Source organism: Papio anubis, chromosome 7 (genome assembly GCF_008728515.1).
Source record: "Papio anubis isolate 15944 chromosome 7, Panubis1.0, whole genome shotgun sequence".
Classification (NCBI taxonomy): Eukaryota; Metazoa; Chordata; class Mammalia; order Primates; family Cercopithecidae; genus Papio; species Papio anubis.
In genome coordinates, this window is record NC_044982.1 from 148,085,097 (window position 1) to 148,107,009 (window position 21,913).

Here is a 21,913-nt window from a genome sequence, read left to right on the forward strand (position 1 = left end):
GATTTAAGTCTTTGATCCATCCTGAGTTGATTTTTATATAAGGTGAGAGATGAGGATCCAGTTTCATTCCTCTACATGTGGCTTGCCAATTATCCCAAAACCATTTGTTGAATAGGGTATCCTTCCCCCACTTTATGTTTTTGTCTGCTTTGTCAAAGATCAGTTGCCTGTAAGTGTTTGGTTTTCTTTCTGGGTTCTCTATTCTGCTCCATTGGTCTACATGCCTATTTTTATACCAGTACCATGCTGTTTTGGTGACTATGGCCTTCAAGTATAGTTTGAAGTCAGGCGACCTGATGAATCCAGATTTGTTCTTTTTGCTTAGTCTTGATTTGGCTATGCAGGCTCTTTTTTGGTTCCATATGAATTTTAGACTTGTTTTTTCTAGTTCCGTGAAGAATGATGGTGGCATTTTGATGGAAATGGCATTGAATTTGTAGATTTCTTTTGACAGTATGGTCACTTTCACAATATTGATTCAACCCAAGCATGAATATGGGATGTGTTTTCACTTGTTGGTGTCATCCATGATTTCTTTCAGCAGTGTTTTGTAGTTTTCCTTGTAGAGGTCTTTCACCTCTTTGGTCAGGCATATTCCTACTTTTTTTTTTCTTTTTTTTTTTTGCAACTATTATAAAAGGGGTTGAGCTATTGATTTGATTCTCAGCTTGGTCACTGTTGGTGTATAGCAGAGCTACTGATTCATGTACATGAATTTTGTGTCCTGAAACTTTGCTGAATTCATTTATCACTTGTAAAAGCGAGGAGCCTTTAGGGTTTTCTAGGTATATGAGATATACGATCATGTCATCAGCAAACAGCAACAGTTTGACTTCCTCTTTACTGATTTGGCTGTCCTTTATTTCTTTGTCTTTTCTGATTGCTCTGGCTAGAACTTCCAGTATCATGGTGAATAGAAGTGGTGAAAGCAGGCATCCTTGTCTTATTCTAGTTCTCAGAGGAAATGCTTTCAAATTTTCCCTGTTCATTAAAATGTTGGCCATGGGTTTGTCATAGATGACTTTTATTACCTTAAAGTATATCCCTTCAGTTCTGATTTTGCTGAGGGTTTTAGCCATATGGGATGCTAGATTTTTGTCAAATGCTTTTTTCTGCATCTACTGAGATGATCACATGATTTTTGTTTGTAATTCTGTTTATGTGGTGTATCACATTTATTGACTTGCATATGTTAAACCATTCCTACATCCCTGGTATAAAACTCACTTGATCATGGTGGATTATCTTTTTGATATGCTGTTGGATTCAGTTAGCTAGTATTTTGTTGAGGATTTTTGCACCTATGTTCATCAGAGATATTCATCTGTAGTTTTCTTTTTTTGTTATGTCATTCCTGCTTTTCTTTCAGAACATTCCTCATTTGTAAAACATAAACATCGAATTAGATAATGTACATAAAATTTCACTGAAAATTATAAAACCTTAAACTCATGAAGAAAGTCTACATCTCAGAGGGGTTGTGGTATTTCCCAAGTCACACATCTACTAAGTAGTAAAGGAGAAAACCAACACTCATGCTTCCCAGTCTCTACCTCAGTGCCTCTGTCACACACTCCACATCCTTGTAAGGACTGGTAAAAAGTGCAGGTCCTTGATAGAATGAAAAGTGAAATCAAGGAATAGCCACAAACCACTATTTAAACAGAGCCACAAAATCAAACATTTACAAATGGCAAAATTAACATTCTTGGATCAAGTTCAAAGGCAAGCAAAATGGTGTACAAGCAGAACTGCTTCAACATAGAAATTCATGGGTTGATTGTCCCAGGGTCATATTACCTCTCAGAGAACAGGACTCTCATTTAAATAACCGTAAATTCAACCAGCACAGAAATATAAGAAGACTTAACTTCTGCAAAAAGATCACTCATAACAGCAAGAAGAAGCCATTATTAACTTCTAAGAAAGCTGCACCAGTACAGTGGTAATACAGAAATCAGACTCTGGAACAGGGGTTTTAAACCAAATGCCTGCAAGGGTGAGAAATTGCATAAATGAATGGAATAGGCTGGGGATAAAAGTGCAGAGCATTGAGACTGTGGCAAATACAAAAGCAGATGCTATATTACTACTCAGCTTCAGTCCACTGGGGCCATGTCCAAATGCATAGACCAATGGGGTTTGAGCTGACAGTTTTTCAAGTAAAAACAAAAGTTAAGATTTTATGTAAATTCCCTCTTTTTTTTTAATGCTTACGAAAAACTTAAAACTCTGTTCAGGCCAAACAAAATGTGTGTCTCTGGGCATCATTATGTAACCTTTGTTCATGAAAGTGGAGAGAAAACAGAAGCAGAGAGCATGTACTGAGACCAAGGCTTGGAAATGGGTGGAAGAGAAATAAGAACGAAAAACTCCAGGAAGTGTAGTAGAGCCAAAGTCGAAGTTGGTTTCCCCAAGTCATCCATGTCCACTGTGACAATGCAGAAGCTCACTCACTTTCAGCTTTGATTAGTCACCTTGCAATTAAGGAATATGACTAGTAAGCAAGGGTAGTCAGGAGGCCAAGAGATGGCAATGGACAAGGCAAGAGGATTTAAATAAATGTTATCTACACCTCAGCATGACAGTGCATGTATCTTTTTAGGTGAGCCTCACACTGAGTGCAGAGAAGCAAATGGAACCTACTCAATGTTGATTAACATGTCACTGACCAGAGCTAAATACTGCTATTATGACTTGGTTAAAGCACTCAAGAGACAAGACCAATATTGAAAGCTTTCATTCACAGGATCACGTAAATATTTTTCACACGACCTGAGTCAAATAGTATACTATAATTACATTTCCCATTTTGCTCATTTTTTCCCCTTCTAAGGTTAATCACTGTCTCTATTTTAATAGTTTTTTAAATTGACTTACTATTAATTTATCCCCAACCTCCATCACAACTCTGAAACTCCTCTTTCTCTAGAATGGTGACTCTTTAGGTTTACCAAGCAACTGTGATCCTGGAAGTTGACTTCACTAGTAGCTTCCTTTGCTTCTACTCTTAGATCAAATGTCTATCTTTTTTGCTTTCACACCATATATTGGTAAAGAATATCTTCTTCCTAAGAAAAGATACAGGGTAATATGTTTTTAGATTGTTCATATTGGAAATGTATTAATTTTTCTAATATTTGATTAGTAGTGGGGCTAAGGATGGAAACAAATTTCTCTCAATATTTTGAAAGCATTACTTCACTATCTCTTAGTTTCTGGTGCTGCTTAGAGAATTGTATGCCATTCTGATTCTTACCCTTTGTCTATGATGTTCTTTATTTCTCTCGATGCACATATATAAAGAGAAAATATTATCTTTATGCTAATGTTCTAAAGTTTGTGATTCATAAAGTTTTGTCCAAATTATAAGGTTTTGTGCAGTTTTGAAGATTAGGAAAAATAACAAGTCAGATTTGTCACTTGTTTCACTATGAATTCCAAAAAACAAAAAGAATTACAAAACAAAGAATCTCATGTTAGCAAGGTTCCCTGATGCTTCCTGAATCCGTTGTGAAAGCTAACCTAGAATGTAATGTTCTCAACAAACTGCACAGACGAGGGCAAGGCTCATGAACTCCGGAGCACAGGTTCACTGCCTTCTGTACAATTCAGGCTAAGTGGCAGTAGGCACATTAGATCCAGGGAGGCCCCTATTCCTGTATTCAGAAATCTATTCTTTACCACAGTTATATCTATTGTTAGCATATTTCTTTTCTTTTTACTTTTAAGTTCAGGGATATAAGTGCAGGTTTGTTCCATAGGTAAACTTGTGTCATGGGGGTTTGTTGTACAGATTATTTCATCACCCAGGTATTAAGCCTAGTACTCATTCTTCCTGATCCTCTCCATCCTCCCACCCTCCGCCATCCAACAGGCCCCAGTGTGTGTTGTTCTCCATGTGTCCATGTGTTCTCATCATTTAGCTCCTGCTTATAAGTGAGAACATGTGTTATTTGGTTTTCTGTTCCTGCATTAGGTTGCCAAGGATAATGGCCTCCAGCTCCATACATGTCCCTGCAAAAAACACGATCTTGTGCTTTTTTATGGCTACACAATATTCTATGGTGTATATGTACCACATTTCCCTTATCCAATCTATCACTGATGGGCATTTATGTTGATCCCATGTCTTTGCTTTTGTGAGCAGTGTGGCAATGAACACACATGTGTTAGCATATTCCTTACTGTGTCATCAGTCCTGTGCATATTTTCTCTTTTTAAAATTTCCTCTTAACATTAAGCAGGGCCTTTCAATCTGGGGACTTTTATCCTTTGGTCCTAGTAATTGTATTATTTAATTGAGACTTCCATCTATTCTCTTTGTGAAACTCCTGTTAGATGACAGATCATTCTCAACACAAGGAAATGATAAATGTTTGAGGTGATACGTGTCTTTATTACCCTGATTTTATCATTACACATTATATACATGTGTCAAAATATCACATGTACCCCCATAAATATGTGTAATCATTATGTATCAATTTAAAAATGATTTTCCTATTATTTTCTAATTTTTGGTTTTGGATTATAGTTTTTATTTAACTTTATCTTCAAATCTTCTGTTGTATCATTCACTTCTTTTACCAATTATTCATTTTCAGTAGCTCTTATTCAATGAATAGTTACACATACACATATACAAGGTATAATATATATGATATATAATAGCATATATTATACAATATAATCATAACTTTCTACTATATTTGGTTATATAATACTATATAATGCAATATTAGATAATATACAGTGTACCTCCTTTTACTGTGCTTTGCATTACTGTGGTCCCAGATTTCATGCTTTGCAAATTGAAAGTTTGTGGCAACCCTGTATGAAGGAAGTCTATTGGCACCATTTTTCCAACAGTGTGTGCTCACTTCATGTTTCTGTGTTACATTTTGGAAATTCTTGCAATATTTCCAGGTTTTCCAATGCCATTATGTCTCTTAAGGTAATCTGTGATCAGTGCTATCTGGTATTATTATTGTCATTGTTTGGGAGCACCAGAAATTGTGTCTATATAAAACGAAAAATGTAATTGATAAATGTTGTATTGTGTTCTAACTACTCCGTCGACCAGCCATTCCCCCATGTTTCTTCCTCTTCTTAGGATTGCCTATTCCCAGAGAAGGATTAATATTGAAATTAGGCCAAATAATACCCCTACAACGGCCTCTAAATGTTCAAGTATAAAGAAGATCGTAAGTCTCTCACTGTAAATCAAAAGTAAAAAATGATTAAGCTTAGAGAGCAAGGCATGATGAAAGCCAAGATAGGCTGAAAGCTAGGTTTCATGTACCAAACAGCCGAGTTTTGAAGGCCAAAGAGGAGTCTTGAAGGAAGTTCACTACTCCAGTGAACACATGAATTATAAGAAAGTGAAACAGACTTATTGCTGATACAGAGAAAGACTGAGTGGTCTGAGTGGTCTGTATAGAAAATTAAACCAGCGACAAGATTCTCTTGAGCCAAAGGCTAGTTCAGAGTAAGGCTGTAACTTTATTCAATTCTATGAAGGCCGAGAGAGGTGAGGAAGATGGGGAAGAAACATCTGAAGCTAACAGAGGTTGACTCATGAGGTTTAAGGAAGGAAGCTCTCTTTGTAACATAAAAATGCAAAGTGCAAAGTGAAGGCAGGAAGAAAACCACAATAGCCAACTAAATGCAGTCAGGAAGAATTTCTCCCAGTGAGATGATCAAGAAGACTGGCACACTACAAGCAGATCTTCAGAAGGAAGGCATTGAGACAGGATGGAGGGAAGGTGTAGACCCAAGGCTGAGGTGCGGAGGAACCTGGGAAAACTGCACAGCATTTCTGAGCACCAGGACTTGTTTCTGGCATTGAATAGTTCCCAGGGAATGGATGAGTTACATAGATATAGAGTATCCCAGTTTTACCACAAGCTCCGGAATCCTAGCTGCAGGAGACCCAAGGACCCCCATAGACATTTGAACTGGCAGGAAGAGCTGGTTGGAGAGTTACAGGAACAAGACTCCAGCTCGTGTAGAACCCAGAGGGTTTGGCATGGGTATGACAGTAGTGGAGCATGGCCAGGGAAACCCATCCTCCAAGGCTTGCCATGCTCCTCTAGATAGATCTTGGCCATTGCTGACTGTTGAAACTGGACAAAACATGGTGATCTTGCCCATGGGTTGGGGCCTGTCTGATCTGAATAAACCCCCTGTCTGCTGGTTTCTCCCAGTGTCCCTTCCTGGCTGCACCTACCTGCAGCCCAGTCACAGATGCCCTATCAGGGCACTTAGTGGCAGCTGCTGCCATAGCTCCTTCACTGGAAGACCCCACCTAACATCAGAGAGCTTCTACAGATGGGCTACCACCAGTGTGCACCCATCCTCAGCCTCCTGTCACTGCTTTTCTGGTGCCCACAGCCTCTTTCCACCACTTTGCCAGCATGCATATGCTCATGGACTTCACTGCCCAACTACCCCTGGTGCATGCACACATATGTGAGCATGGACCCTGCTCCCATTGCCCCAGTGGAGCACTTTTGCTGGCACCCTTTACTGGAGACTGGAGTGCTGTTCCTAGCAGACTGGAAATATCTCAGCTCCTCCAGCACAGCAGGAGCTTAACCACGAGGGGCCAGAGAACAAAGCAGTGGGTCTGGTCCCAGTCCCCTAGGGTGAGAGCATGCAGCCTGGGAGTGCTGAGCTGAGTCTTGGCTCCCTGAAATCATCCAGAAAGGAAGCCAGTCAACTGAACTCAACTTATACCACAGTCAAACCCTCGAGGGATCAAAGAATATAAAAGAAAAAAGCCCTGTCCAAAGGATAGCAACTTCAAAGAGTAAAAAAACATTAGCCCATAGAGATGAGAAAGAATCACCTGTGCAAGAGCTCCAGCAACTCAAAAAGTCAGAGTGTCTTCTTACCTCCAAATGACTGTACTAGCTTCCTGGCAATGGTTTTAGCTAGAATGAGATGGCTGAAATGACAGACATAGAATTGAGAAAATGGATGGCAAGGAAAATCATCAAGATTCAGGAGAAAGTTGAAACCTAATCCAAGGAATATAAGGAATCCAGTGAAGTGATACAAGAGCTGAAAGACCAAATAGCCATTTTAAGGAAGAACCAGGTGCGGCTCCGTGGCTCACACCTGTAATCTCGGCACTTTGGGAGGCTGGGGCAGGTGGATCTTCAGGTCAGGAGATCGAGACCATCCTGGCCAACATGGTGAAACCTTGTCTCATCGTCTCTACCAAAAATACAAAAAACAGCTGGGTGTGGTGGCGCATGCCTGTAATCCAGCCTGGTGACAGAGTGAGACTCTGTCAGAGGAAGGAAAGGGGGAGGAAGGAAAGGGGGAGGGAGGGAAGGAAGGAAGGAAGGAAGGAAGGAAGGAAGGAAGGAAGGAAGGAAGGAAGGAAAGGAGGGAGGGACGGAGGGAGGGAGAAGGAAAGAAAGAAAGAAAGAACCAAATTGATCTATAAGACCTGAAAAACTACAAAATTTCATACTACAATCCAACGTACTGACAGCAGAGTAGACAAAGCTGAGGAAAGAATCTCAGAGCTCAAAGACCAGTTCTTCAAATCAACTCAATCAGACAAAAATGAATAAAAATGAAAAAAACCTTCAAGAAATATGAGATTGTATAAAGATACCAAACCTACGACTCATTGACATCTCTGCAAGAGAAGGAAAGAGAACAAGCAACTGGAAAACATATTTGATAACATTGTCCACAAAAATTTCCCCAACCTTGCTAGAGAAATCAACATTCAAACTCAAAAAATTCAGAGAACCCTTGCGAGATACTACACAAGATGGCCATCCTCAAGACACACAGTCATCAGATTCTCCAAGGTTAATGTGAAAGAAAAAAATTAAAGGCAGCTAGAGAGCAGAAGCAGGTCACATACAAAGAGAACCCCATCAGTATAACAGTGGACCTTTCAGCAGAAACCCTACAAACCAGAAGAAATGCAGTCCTATATTCAACATTCTTAAACAAAAGAAATTATACCAAGAGTTTCATATCCAGCCAAACTAAACTTCATAAGCAGAGAAATTAAATCCTTTTCAGATAAGCAAATGCTAAGGGAATTGGTTACCACCAGATCTACCTTTAAGAGGTCCTAAGGGAGTGCTAAACAAGGAAATGGAACACTGTTACCAGCTACCACAGAAACACACTTGAGTACATAGACCATTGACCCTAAGAAGCAGCTACACAATCAAGTCTACATAAGAACTAACAATACGATGATGGAATCAAATTGGCATGTATCAATATTAACCATGAATGTAAACGAGCTAAACACCATCACTTAAAAGGCACAGAATGGCAAGTGGGATAAAGAAGCAAGATCCAAATGTATGCTGTCTTTAAGAGACCCTTCTCACATGCAATGACACCCATAGGATCAAAGTAAAGAGATGGACAAAAATCTATCAAGCAAACAGAAACAAACAAACAAAAAAAAGACAGGTGGTTGCTATTCTTATTTCAGACAAACCAGACTTTAAACCAACAATGAAAGAAAAGTACAAAGAAGGGAATTGCATAATGATAAAAGGTTCACTTCAAGAATAAGTCCTAACTATCTTGAATATATATGCAGCCAATACTGGAGCACCCAGATTCATAAAATAAGTTCTTGGAGATCCACAAAGAAAGATACTTAGATAACAATACAATAAAAGTGGGAGACTTCAACACCCCACTGCCAGTATTAGATCATTGAGACAGAAAACTGACAAACATATTCAGGACCAAAAGTTGGCCCTTGATCAAATGGCTCTAACAGACATCTACAGAACACTTCACCCCAAAATAACAGGATATACATTCTTCTCATGTGTACATGGCACATACTCTAAAAATCAGACACATGCTTGGCCATAAAGCAATTCTCAACAAATTAAAAACAAAACAAAATCATACCAACCACACTCTCAGACCACAGCACAATAAAAATAGAAATAAGTATCAAGAAGATCTCTCAAACCCATAAAAGTCCATGGAAATTTAGCAATCTGCTCCTGAATGACTTTGGGGTAAATAATGACACTGAGACGGAAATCAAGAATTTATTTCAAATTACTGAAAACAAAGATATAGCATACCAGAATCTATGGAACACAGCTAAAGCAGTGTTAAGAAGGTTTACGGCACTAAAAGGCCAAATCAAAAAGTTAGAAAGATCTTGGATTAACAATCTAACATCACACCTGGAGGAACTAGAAAAGCAAGAGCAAACCAACCCCAAAGCTATCTGAAGAAAAGAAATAACCAAAATTAGAGCAGAACTGAATGAAATGGAGACAGATAATATAAAAGATAAATGAAACCAAAAGTTTCTTCTTTAAAGAATAAGTAAGATTTATATACTGGTAGCTGACAAAGAAGAGAGAAGATCCAAATCAACAAAATCAGAAGTGACAAAGAGAACATGACCACCAACCCCATAGAAATGCAAGAACCCCTCAGAAACTATTATGAACACCTCTATGAACACAAACTAGAAAACGCAGACAAAAAATGAGTGTATTCCTGGAAGCATACAGCCTCCTAAGATTGAACCAGGAAGAAATTGAAACCATGACCAGACCAATAATGAGTTCTGAAATTGAATCAGTAATAAATAAATGAAAAAATCTACCAACCAGAAAAGGCCCTGGACCAGATGAATTCTACCAGATATATTAAGAAGAGCTGGTACTGATGCTACTGAAAGTATCCTAAATAATTGAGGAGGGAAGACTCCTCCTTAACTCATTCTATGATGCCAGCATAATTCTGATGCCAAAACATGGCACAGACACAACCAAAAAACTTCAGGCCCATATTGCTGATGAAAATGGATACAAAAATCCTCGACAAAACACTTACAAGCCAAACTCAGCAGCATATCAAAACACTAATCTACCATGATCAAGTAGGCTTTATTACAGGAATGCAAGTTTGATTCAACATATACAAGCCAATAAATGCGATTCATTATATAAACAGAACTAAAAGTAAAAATCACGTGATCATCTCAACAGCTGCAGAAAATTATTTTAATAAGATTCAACATTCTTCATGTTAAAAACCCTCAGTAAGCTAGGCATCAAAGGAACATATCTCAAAATAATAAGAGTCATCTATCAAAAACCCACAGCAAACATCATACTAAATGGGCAAAAACTGAAAGCATTCCCCTTGAGAACCAGAATAAGACAAATATGCCCACCCTCACCATTCCTATCCAACATAACACTAGAAGTCCTAGCCAGAGCAATGAGGCAAAATAAAGAAATAAAAGGCATCCAAATAAGAGGAGAAAAAAATCAAACTCTCTCATTTCACAAATGATATGATTCTACACTGAGAAAATCCCTAGTCTCTGCCCAAAGGCCCCTAGGTCTGATACACAACATCACCAACATTTCAGGATACAAAGTCAACGTACAAAAATCAGTAGCATTTCTAGACACCAACAACATCCAAGCTGAGAGCCAGATCAAGAACACAGTTCCATTCCCAATAACCACGAAAGAATAAAATACCTAGGAATACGGCTAACGAGAAAGGTGAAAGATCTCTACAATGAGAATTACAAAATACTGCTCAAAGAAATCAGAGGTGACACAAACAAATGGAAAACATTCCACAGTCATGGACAGGAAGGATCAATATTGTTAAAAAGCCATACTTCCCAAAGCAATTTACAGATTCAATGCTATTCCTATCACACTACCAATGACATTTTTTTTAACAGAATTAAAAAAAAAAAACTATTTTAAAATGTGTATGGAACCAAAATAGAGCCTGAATAACCAAAACAATTCTAAGCAAAAAGAGCAGAGCTGGAAGCATCATTACCCCACTTCAAACCATGCTACAAGGCTACAGTAACCAAAACAGCATGGTACTGATACAAAAACAAACACAGACCAACGGAACAGGTTGGAGAACACATAAATAAAGTGCACACCTACAGGTATTTGATCTTTGACAAAGTCAACAAAAACAAGCAATGGGGAAAGGACACCCTATTCATAAAAGGTGCTGGAATAACTGGCTAGACATATGTTTGAAGATTGAAAACTGGACACTTCATTCCATCATGCACAAAAATCAACTCAAGATGAATTCAAGACTTCTATGTAAAAACTAAAACTATAAAACCCTCGAAAAAAACCTAGGAAATACCATTCTGGACATAAACCCTGACAAAAATTTCACGATAAAGACTCCAAAAGCAATTGCAACAAAAATAATATTGACAAATGGGATCTAACTAAACTAAAGGGCTTCTTCAAAGCAGCAGAATAAACAGGCAACCTAAAGAATGGTAGAAAATATTTGCAAACTATGCATTCAACAAAGCTCTAACACCCAGAATCTGTAAGGGACATATATTGGCAAGAAAAAAGCAAACAATTCCATTAAAAATAGGCAAAGGGGCTGAGCGTGGTGGCTCATGCCTGTAATCCTAGCACTTTGGTAGGCCAAGGCAGGCAGATCACCTGAGGTCGGGAGTTTGAGACCAGCCTGACCAACATGGAGAAACCCCATCTCTACTAAAAATACAAAAATTAGCCAGGTGTGGTGGTGCATGCCTGTAGTCCCAGCTACTCAGGAGGCTGAGGCAGGAGAATCGCTTGAACCCAGGAGGTGGAGGTTGCGGTGAGCTGAGATTGCACCGTTGCACTCCTCCAGCCTGGGCAACAAGAGCGAAACTCCGTCTCAAAGAAAAAAAAAAAAAAAAAAAAAAAAAAAGCAAAGGACATAAGTAGACATTTCTCACAAGAAGACATACACATAGCCAACAAACATATGAAACAATATTCAACATCACTAATCATTAGAGGAATGCAAATCGAAACCACAATGAAACACCACACCACTAAGAATGGCTACTGTTAAAAATTCAAAAAATAACAAACTGGCAAGGTTTCAGAGAAAAAGAAACGCTTACACACCACTGCTGGGAATGTAAATTAGTTCAGCCACTGTGGACAACACAGCCATAAAAAAGAATGAGATCATGTGCTTTGCAGCAACATGGATGGAACTGGAGGCCATTGTCCTAAGCAAATTAATGCAGGAACAGAAAACCAAATACTACATATTATCTCTTATAAATGGGAGCTAAACATTGAGTACGCATGGACACAAAGAAGGGAATAATAGACACCGGGGCCTACTTGAGGGTGGAGAATGGCAGGAGAGTGAGGATCAATAAACTACCTATTGGGCAGGTGCATTACTTGCGTGACAAAATAATCTGTACACCAAACTCCCACAACATGCAATTCACCATATAACTAACCTGCACATGTACCCCCTGAACCTAAAATTCGGGAAATGCGCAAGGTGAAGTAGCAAGTACTGATGTAGAAGATACAGCAAGTTATCCAGATCTAGCTAGAAAATTAATAAAGGTGGCTACACTAAGTAACAAAATTTTAATGTAGATAAAACAGCCTTATTTTGGAAGAAGATGCCATCTAGTATTTCATAGCGAGAGAGAAATCAATACCAAGCTTCAAAGCTTCAAAGGACAGACTGACTCTCCTGTTAGGTGACTATCAGTTGAAGTCAGTGCTCATTTGCCATTCTGAAAATCCTAGGACCCTTAAGATTTATGTCAGATCTACTCTGTGCCCTATGGATAGAACATCTGCTTATAGCATGATTTACTGAATATTTTAAGCTCACTGTTGAGACTGTTCCTTTCAAAATATTATTGCCCATTAAAAATGCACCTATCACCAAAGAGCTCTGATGGAAACATACAAGACGAGTAACATTGTTTTCATGACTGCTAATACAACATCCATTCTGCAGCCCATGAATCAAGGAGTAGTTTGGACTTTCAAGTTTTATTATTTAAGAAATACATTTCATACCGTCACAGATAGTGATTCATCTGATTATCTGGGCAAAATAAATTCAAAACCTTCTGGAAGGCCTTCATCATTCTCGATGTTATTAAGAACACTTGAGATTCATGGGAGGAGGTCAAAATATCAACATTAGCAGGAGTTTGGAAGAAGTTGATTCCAACACTCAGATGACTTTGAGAGACTCACAACTTCAGTGGAGGAAGTAACGGCAGATGTCATGGAAATAGCAAGAAAACTATAATTACAAGTGAAGCCTGAAGATATGACTGAATTGCTGCAATCTCATGATAAAACTTAAACATCTGAGTTGCTTCTTATGGATGAGCAAAGAAAGTGGTTTCTTGAGATAGAATATACTCCTGGTGAAGATGCTGTGAACATTACTGAAATGGTAACAAAGGATTTAGAAAATTGATAAAGCAGTGGCAGGGATTGAGGATATTGGCTCTGATTTTGAAAGAAGTTCTACTATGGATGATATGCTATCAAATAGCATTGTATGCTACAGAGAAATGTTTCATGAAAGAAAGAGTCAATCGATGTGGCAAACATTATTGTCTTACTTTAAGAAATTGCCACAGACATCCCAACCTTCAACAATCACCGCTCTGATCAGTCAGCAGGCCTCAACATCAAAGCAAGGCACTTGACCAGCAAAAAGATTACAGCTTGCTGAAGACTCAAATGATTGTTAGCAATTTTTAGCAATAAAATATTTTAATTAAGATATGTACATGGCTTTCTTAGACCTAATGCTATTGTACACTTCAAAGGCTACTGTATAGAGTAAACATAACCTTTATATGCAATGGGAAACAAAAACTTCATGTGATTTCTTTATTGCAATATTTGCTTTATTGCAGTGGTCTGAAACCAAACCCACAATATCTCCAAGGCATGCCTCATTTTTATTGTATATAATTCCTTATATATTATTCCTTGTATGTGTGTGGGTGGGGTGGTGGTATACAGAGGATTCAAAGACCACCAAATGTTTAGATAAATAAATGGAAAATAAAATCGACCCATGGGATTGATGCACAGTAAGAAATAGGCTGACAATGGAGGTAACTATGGCATAGAATAGATTTCTGAATATGGTATTAGGCTCCCTAGATTCCTTGCATATACATATACATAAACAGACAGTCATACCTTATACTATATAAGGTATTATATATAATGTAATATATCAGGTAGTAATATAGTATTATACCTGTATTATAAATTATATTAAATATATAGGAAAGACTAATATGTAAAAATATATAAATATATATTAATTTAGATAGCTATGGGTCAGTAGGTAGATGGCTGGCTGGCTGGCTGGATAGATAATGCCAAATAGAAGTATCTAGTCTGGGTCAGTATTTCTCTCTGGATTCTTCTTGTCCATCAGAGAGCATCATCTTTTCATCCACTTACTCCATTTCACATATTTTCACCCAGTAGCTATTTTCACTGGGTCCAGTTAGAAGAAGGAAAAGATAAACTTATTCATTGAATTTTTCCCTCATATTTGGGGTCTTAGAATTCTAAGGTTGTTGTTTTTATTTGTTTCTGCTTCTAGCCATAAGGGCTTCACTCTGCTAGTAGCACTCTGCTCCCCATAATAATTTTCTTTTTGCTTCTTGTTGCTTTTTGTTTTTGCTGTTGTTGCTAGCCAGCAGTGCTTCAGTTATGGAAGTAGATTCCATGAAAACTGAAAAAAAAATTTTTTTTGGACGCTTTGTTTTGAATTGTGTCTTCAGGTTTGGTTTGGGGAGGATTAGGGTAAGATGTTTCCATCAGGAAGCTTGAATCCACTACCTTAATCGACAAGCCCACAGTGCAAGTACAACTAATCACTATCTAATCCGTAACTTTTGCAAGATTTGGAAAAGATATTTATGATTGGGTTTTATTAAAATAGATATCATGAGTAAAGACAGTTGACCTTTTTATTTGAGCTTTTTGTTTTTCTTTTTATCAGGAAGCTCATATCTGTTAGACCTTGGAGAGGAGATCTAAGATCTACACCTTGGTATTAATGGCATTAGGTAATTTAGCAAATTTATTTTAATGGATTAAATGTGTATATGTATCACATATAAATATGCACAAAAATAGAAATATTAAATATTGTTTTAATGAAAAAGATATAAACTGTTTATACAGTAGAAAAGAAAACCTTTAGTTGCTAAACAAATGTTTTCTTCTTAAACTAGCCATATCATTTCTATCCAGCGGTTCATAAATATATACCGTGAAGCTATATTTTTATTTAAACTGTCCATTAATTAAATATACTCTTGCTTTTTAAAAAAATATTGGTTAGTCAGAAGCTGTGAGTCTACATAAATAAGGAAGAATAAGAAAATTTTAAATTGCTTATAACAGGCAGACTAAATTTTTTAAAAATGCTGCACCTTTAGAAGTTACCAGAAGTTCTTTCTGAATGACTCCATTGATTTCTGCTGTTTTCATTGGCTTTTAAATGCTGGCTTCCATTCTTTCAAAATGAGGACAAATAGGATAAGAAATATTATGTTTAGTAGGTAATTATATCAATTAGAGTATTTGCTTATCTAGATTGAATCAAGCAGTCTTTTGTCCTAAAATAGTGTTTTCAAAATTACAAAACAAAAGCTTAAAAAAAATACCTTTTTGTTTTGTAAGAAAGTTTCACAGAACATGGACTTGCAGAGATGGAAGTATATATAGCTAAGTTATCGAACTGATGCTTAAATTCCTTGGTGGCAATTATGGAAATAATTGTACAAATTCCTGGTAAAATTTATATTTTTCAGCTAACACATACTTGGAGACATTCACAGAAGATATATGTACAAGTCTATATTACTTTGGGTAAATACCCTTCTAGAACAATTTTGTTTATCTCTGTTTTCTGATTCATAATAATGGCTTGATGTAAATCTATGGGTGTCAGGACTGCTTTCTCTAGTTTTTGGGCTCCAGCCTGTATTGCATCTCTACCAGGACACTCCAAAGAATCTACTGTGTTACTCTCTAGGGGTGGAAAACAAAGAAACAAAAATAAAGCATTACTTTACATCCAGGTGAATTTCTTCAAATCATTTCTAATTGGCTTTCCAGAGGAAATCCTATTGAATTAATTTATATCTCTAGCTGCTATTTTAAAATAACATTTGTCTGCAAGTAGGTGAGCAACACTTTCTAATACCAATAGCTAGAGACCAAGCATACCCATGCACACACAAACACACACATTTTGAGAGAATGAGAGGAGAAAAAAGTTGTTTCTTTCAGCTAGTGCACTGAGCAAGTCTTGCACCATTCTTAAGAGAATGAACTCACACTATGAGCAACTCACAATTAAGCCTCACCAAATTTATGAGAACTCTAGAGAAATACACTACATATATGGTGCACTTTAATATACTTTTGACTTTAGTCTACTCTGGGGTACTTTCCTTGTGCAATTAATTGTATTCTCCTACACAACTATAGCAAAAATGAACAAATTCAGATAGCTCTTCAGAGTCCATGTTAAGTGTGATCTCTATCATGACATGAGGAGATACATATAATTTCTGTAAGACAAAGACTATATTTCCCAAGTTAAATCATAATTAGTTCAAAATGTCATATGTAAATTCCCTTTGCTTATCATATTCAGAAATGCATCAAATAAAGCAAATTCAAATATATTTTATAGTATTGTACAATCACTGCCATATAAAAAGAGGTTAACTTAAAGGAACACTATTTTTTTTTTTTTTTTTTTTTGAGAAAGGGTCTCATTCTGTCATCCAGGCTGAGGACAGTGGCACAATCACAGCTCACTGCAGTCTTGATCTCCTGGGTTCAAACCATCCTCCCAGCTAAGGATAGACTATAACCCCTGGTAACCACTATTCTACTCTCTGAATATATGAATTAGGTATTTCCGGTGATAACTTATACACCCTCTTGATGTAAAATGCTTTGTTTTCATCTAGGTAATGTGTTAGATGTATAAAATTGTTGGTGTTTATCTATCTTTTGACAGACGGGCTGCAAAGGCAGTTTCCTTGACATCAAACTGTCAAGGAAGCACATATCCACCACTGGGTTCATGAATTCCTGCTTTGTGTCACAGGATACCAAGAGCCCCCCCAGACCAAAATAATCTTATTAAAGATGTCCAAGAAGCATCTCCATATAGGAGGCAGGTTTCCTCAGACAGGCACACTTCTGTCTCCCTTGCCCCACCCCTGCACCCCATCATGAGGTGTGAGCAGTTAGGGTGGTTAGGGATTATGAATAGCCATTGGAAAAAGTATTAATTTTTATTTATGTATTAACAAAATGTACTCTCTTAAAGATGGGATATGCATAGCCTAGCAGGCATGATTTTCTTACTACCCTTATTTTCCCTGCACATCCCTGTAAATAGCCAAAGGGCCATGGTGACCAAGGGTAGGAGGTATGGGTACTGGTAACATCAGGAACTAATTTAGTTTAGGCCGTAGTCTCGCCCCTTGCAGGCCTAAGCATTCCTCTGCAGTAGAGAGTTCTGTGACATGTTAGGGATGAGCCTAGTGTCCAGCTGAACCACTCAGGGAAGTACAGTCCAGGGCTGGGTTCAAGCGGGAGCTCTAACATCCTGGGAGTCAAAATCAGACTTGGGGAATCACTGAGCCAGAAACTGGTGCTTGAAGACTGGGAAGTGATTCAGACAGTGGCGAACCCACACGCTTCCAGGTATGTAGTCAACTCCTAGAGTCAGACACCAGGGAAGTGGGGAACAGGTCCCCCAGAAGGTACTTCCCTCTTGCCTCTCTTGATTCCCCTACTCCCACCTTCATCAGATAAGAGTTATTAAAGGCTGTTGAAAAGGACCGTGAAATGATCATAGGAGGAGGTTTTTCTTTTTAATTTTAGTAAGTATTGCAGAAAATGTGCTCTCTTGACAAGATTTAAGACATGCGTAACTGGTCCTCATAGACCAGGGATGGATAAAGTGTGTAGATGCAGTGCCGCCACAGCTGCTTTGTGTTGTATACGACATTCCTGAAAAAAGGGATGCACAGAGGTAGACAGAGCAGATACTGTACTGTGATTCTAACCCCAGAGGCCTTATTCTACACTATTTTCTCCCCCAAATTATAGCTGTAATCTGGGGTACATATTTGAGAGTTTGATTTCTGGTTTTGCTACCCAACAATCCATGACAGATAAATACAAGATCCCAAGCTGGTACCCCTGCCCTGCCACCCTCTGAGTTGTTTCCTTAGTAACTGGAATGGGTTTATTGTGATCTGCCCATAGCAATGACCTTAGACAAAAATCATGCAGTCTGTACAACGCTTCCCCCTTGCCTCTGCGGTCCACCCTCCTTTCCCGATGCTCCGCCAGGCATCGTTGTACTGTCCTTTGGCCCACTTGGGTCTTTCTGTTACCTGTCACCATGTCACACTCAAAGCAACATCCTTAATTTGGACTTGCAAAGTTTCCTTCTCTAATGAAATGTTATTTGTGCAATTTTTACTTCCTTTGGGGTCTTCCTCAAAGTCAAGAAGATTGAAGCTTCATGTAGGAATTAGACCTCTGACTTTGGACTTGTTATCACAGCTTTCTAACCTACTAAGCAAAAAGGCCATATTTAAGTCCAACACAAACACCTTGTCCTCACATGCCCCAGCCCCCATTGCAGGAGGAGAAAATTGTGCTGGTATGTTTACAGGCTGAAAGTAAAGGAAGGAAACCTTAAGCCAAGTAAATTGAAAATAAATATTATTTTTCTCTAAGGCTGCACTAATGTGAAAAATCTTCTTTCAAGAAACAACCTTTGCTGTTAGCTCTCAATGTGCCAAAAAGTCAGTGATGGTAGCTCCTAAAGAAATTAGGTTGATGCTTTTTCTCAGATTATAAACTCAGCATTATTTAGAATCTCTTCTAAACTTCCAGCATTCTAGGTTCAAAAATATTTACGTTTCCAACTCAAAAATAGAGAGGATTTATTTTGAAAATCTTTTTGGCAGCTTTGTCTGCCTACATAAAAGTTTTAGAAATCTTAATTGGATAATTAAAATCTTTTATGACGTTTCCTAGAAACACACCTAAATGCCTAAATGGCATTTAAAAATGATCAGAATAGTGAGTATGGCCATCGGATCCAGAAATACACAATGTCAAAATGTTATAAACAGCTGGGCTTGGCTGGGTGCGGTGGCTCACGCCTGTAATCCCAACACTTTGAGAGGCTGAGGTGGGCGGATCACAAGGTCAGGAGTTCGAGACCAGCCTGGCCAATGTACGGAAACCCTGTCTCTACAAAAAATACAAAAGAAAAAAAAAAAAGAGAGAGAGAGAATTAGCTGGTCATGGTGGCGGGCACCTGTAGTTCCGGCTACTTGGGAGGCGGAGGCTGGAGACTCACTTGAACCCGGGAGGTGTAGGTTGCAGTGAGCCAAGATCATGCCACGGCAGTCCAGCCTGGGTGACAGTGTGAGACTCCATCAAACAAACAAACAAAAACAAACAAACAAACAAAAAACTAGGCTTTGCCTTTCCTGGGTGAGCAAAGGTGATGTACAAAAAGGAAATATGTGAAACAAAAGACATAAGTCGCCTAACAATGATGTGATGCTTGACTTTTTAAAGTACCTGGGAGGAGAAAAGTGGAGAAATCAAATGAAGGCTGGCAACTAAATATTTCCCACACATGGGTGTCTTTTCTCTTTATTTAGTGAGCCTTCTTTCCTCACTACCATTTATTTTTCTTATCAATTAAGGTTGGGTACTAAGTTTCCACTGTATTCATTTTGAGTATCAAAGAAAATAAACAACTTTGGCTGGTCGTCTCTCCAGATATATTTCATCAACTTGAGAAGCGGTTCTAGAATAAGTATTGCAGGAAGCTCATTCTCTAACCTAAGCTTTGTGTGTTTTAAGACTATCTGTAGTGTACATGATGACATTCTCTGCCTCAGTCTCGGTTATCACCTTGGTAGATTGAAGTAGAAATGCTACTTTAAGTTTTGTGACCTCAAAACACTGGAAACCTGTGATTTTCTTCTTTTTCAGACATGCTAATAAATTTCTCCATACATCACACTTGTTTCAGGTCTTTATTCTTGCACTTGATCTAAAAAGTCAACAATTAGTTAACTTTGGAAGTTCTTTGAGATTGAAGATGATGAGCCAGATACTCATTCCTTGTTTGGGAAAATGGTAGTTTATAACTATGTCTCTGTTTAAGTATAACTCTTTTCCTGATTGTAAAAGTGATACTATCCTGTTGTTGAACATTTAAAGGAAAAAAATCCCACAACTCAAAGATAACTTCAGGCCATCTAAGGTGTGTGTGCATGTGTGCGTGCGTGTGTGTGTGTGTGAAGGCAGGCTGAAAATATGATTTTGTACTCCATATTGTACTAAATTATAAACATCTACTAATACTAAAAGTGGTCTGTATAAATGTTGCTTAGAGGCCACATAATAATCTGTTGTATGTTTATCATATTAGATTGAACCATATGAAATTGCCAGTATTTAATCTTGTAATCAACAAAAAATGTCAGTTTGATGTGGTTCAACCTAGTAAAATTTAAATTGTGTTCCCCACTTATTGAACATCATGTCTAGCTTTGTCAAAATGTTTAAAAAAAAAGTTACCTAGGAACGTTCATGAACATATCTGTATTAGTTCACATATTTAGTCATTTCTTCAGAATAATTTCCAGAAAAAGAATTGATTTGGAAGATATAAAAATGTGGAGGCTCTTCCCCGTATTTTGAAATTGCTTGCAAAGAGGTTGTAGCAATTTATATTCTTCTTGACTATGTACCCCACTCTATCAATTTTACTCTACCCTCACAGAAATTGAGGATGATAGTATTTTTATCTCTGCCAGTCATGTAATATTATATGCCTTATTTCTTAACATGTCTATAATTAGCACATTTCATATTTGCTCCAATTTTTAAGATGATCAAAACTCAATTCATAAATATATGAAACTACTTGAGAAGTAGGGCCCAAAACCTAAAATGGAATTGGGTTTAACATCATGATATTGAATTACTCTCCTATTACCCCAGATCCATGATAACAGACTGTCTTTAGTAAAACACAGGAAACCACAGAGATGGTGGCAATTGCATTGCCACTATTTTTGACCTATATGGAAAGGATGTAAACTTTCCTATTGTAATTAAGTCATTTGTATGCAAAATATGTACCTAGATTTGCCATATTTCTTCAGTAGAGGAGGTTTTTTGTTTTGTTTCAATCTCTCAAAGGATCGGTAATTTTTCTATCCTTAAAAGTCATTATAACAGTCAAATAAATGTCATGTGCAGTTCAATTATAAAATGCTAGAAACTTGGGAGGTAGGGCAAAGCAACTGTGTACAACAGCACCTGGAAATCTCACTGTCTTTTTCACTGGTAATCAACTTAGTTTTGTGGCTGTAACAGTCAGGAATGGCACACCTTTATGCACAGAAAATCATGGTATGCTGCATTGAATAGAAAGTGGCCCTTGAGCTGCAGGCTCCTGACTCATCATAACATCATGTTATGTTGCCTATGTTATGCCTATGTTTCCCCGTCTTTGGGGGCTACTGATATTTTGTGACCTGTATAATTTTATTGTAATAAACACAGATTCAACTAATGCAGTTACTATGCATGAGATAATGAAATTTCCAGAATATTATGAATTTTAATGATGCAGATTATTAAAACTGGGGTCATCTTGGAAATTACAAGATATATATAGCCACGTAATACCATCATGTCACATATTTGTACAGCAATGCAAGAATTTTTTTTAAAAATCTTGTAAATATCTGTGTAAGCGTGACCAAATAATTGGCCTTCTTACCCTGCAACCAGCGTTTCAATTAAAATTATGATGGCATGCCCAAGCACATACTCTGTGTTTTTTCCTAGACATTTTTAATCCAGAAATTTCTGCTTCCACTGCTTCCACATCAGATAGGCCTGAACTTAGACTCTGAAAGGGATGACGCACATCCATTACTAGGGTAGATGCAGTAGCTGCCCCCTCTCCCCAAAAAAGTACCTTTGGA

The 21,913-nt window shown here is 37.7% G+C and overlaps 1 long non-coding RNA gene across 1 annotated transcript in view; it reads left to right on the forward strand.

The window, feature by feature from the left end:
• Positions 1–16,585, forward strand: part of LOC103885753 — a 117,279-nt gene extending 100,694 nt beyond the window's left edge. The window contains exons 4-5 of the long non-coding RNA XR_004185200.1: positions 14,842–14,908; positions 15,659–16,585. This is a non-coding gene — a long non-coding RNA (uncharacterized LOC103885753). The remainder of the gene's footprint in view (positions 1–14,841; positions 14,909–15,658) is intronic.
• The last annotated feature ends 5,328 nt before the right edge of the window (positions 16,586–21,913 follow it).